The sequence below is a fragment of the Bufo bufo genome, chromosome 4 (assembly GCF_905171765.1).
Source record: "Bufo bufo chromosome 4, aBufBuf1.1, whole genome shotgun sequence".
Taxonomy (NCBI): Eukaryota; Metazoa; Chordata; class Amphibia; order Anura; family Bufonidae; genus Bufo; species Bufo bufo.
Genome location: NC_053392.1, coordinates 33,231,476 through 33,232,627, shown reverse-complemented (window position 1 = coordinate 33,232,627; position 1,152 = coordinate 33,231,476).

The following is a 1,152-nucleotide window of genomic DNA, read 5'->3' as shown; positions in this document are numbered from 1 at the left end:
CCCAATCCTGAGTCAAATCCTTCATAAGGCAAATGGATAGTCTTGAAAATGTCAGCGAACAAGAACTTCAAGGACACAAAGGTTTGGGTTCCAACTCACTGACTTGGCACAGAAAAAAAAAAAAAACTCCAAAAGGTTTAAGACAACACAATAGTCAAGAGATCCTTCAACATTAGAGTTCAGTCTTCAAGACTCAAGGCCAAGGATGGCTTAGAAGGTCCTCGAGATTTTGGGGGTGGAGGAGGGGAATCACTTACTCAATCCTATCTTATACTCCAGCCACCTACAGCTTCATTCACAATTTGCACAGTGTACTAGGTCAGTCAAGTCTTTCGGGGAGGTGGCCACTCGGCAATTTTCCACAATCTGCTGCGTTGCTTTCTTTGGCACAGAAGTTTAAATGTAGACAATTGACAGCTCCCACAATGCAAAGCCAAGAAGAAAGGCAACAGAACTGTAAATGCAGCTCTGGAGGAGACTGGAGTATAAGACACAGGGTTACTGAAAAGCATAGCAAAGTAGTTACCAGGCTGGACTCCTACAGGAACGCTGATAAATAAGACGAGCACAACATTTACTGCAGGACACTGGCGGGAGGGGGGGGGGGTGTGCGATACTTTTCCATGACGGGTCCGGGTTATTATAATCATACACACATCCAGAGCTAGGCACTACATACAGCACATAACGGTAGAGTGGACATGACCAGGTTACAAACACCAACAGATCGGGGTAGGACGTCCGACCAGACGCGAGGGGGCCCTTATTCAAGTTGCTCTAAGGCAGTGGTCTGCAACCTGCAACTCCCAGCATGGCACAACAGCCCGTGGTTGTAGTTTTTCAGACATTGTAGATCAGCTCCACGTTCTGCCTGCATTAAAAAGGAGTCCTCCAGCAGCACATACGCAAGAGAATGCAACTTTTCTGAGGTCTCTGCTCGCCGTCAGTGAATGGGAAAATCAGGATCATGGCCGGTGGTGGACTTGTGGCAATGTCCCAGCTCCAAAATGCTACTGATCCATGGTGACGAGCCCTCAACTGTAGTGTTAGCTCTGACGGGTTTCAGCATCTGGATGCTCCCATTTCCTGACCGCAAGCAGAGATCATAAAATAGTGAGAAACCATATAACAAGAAACACAATGCCGCGAGCG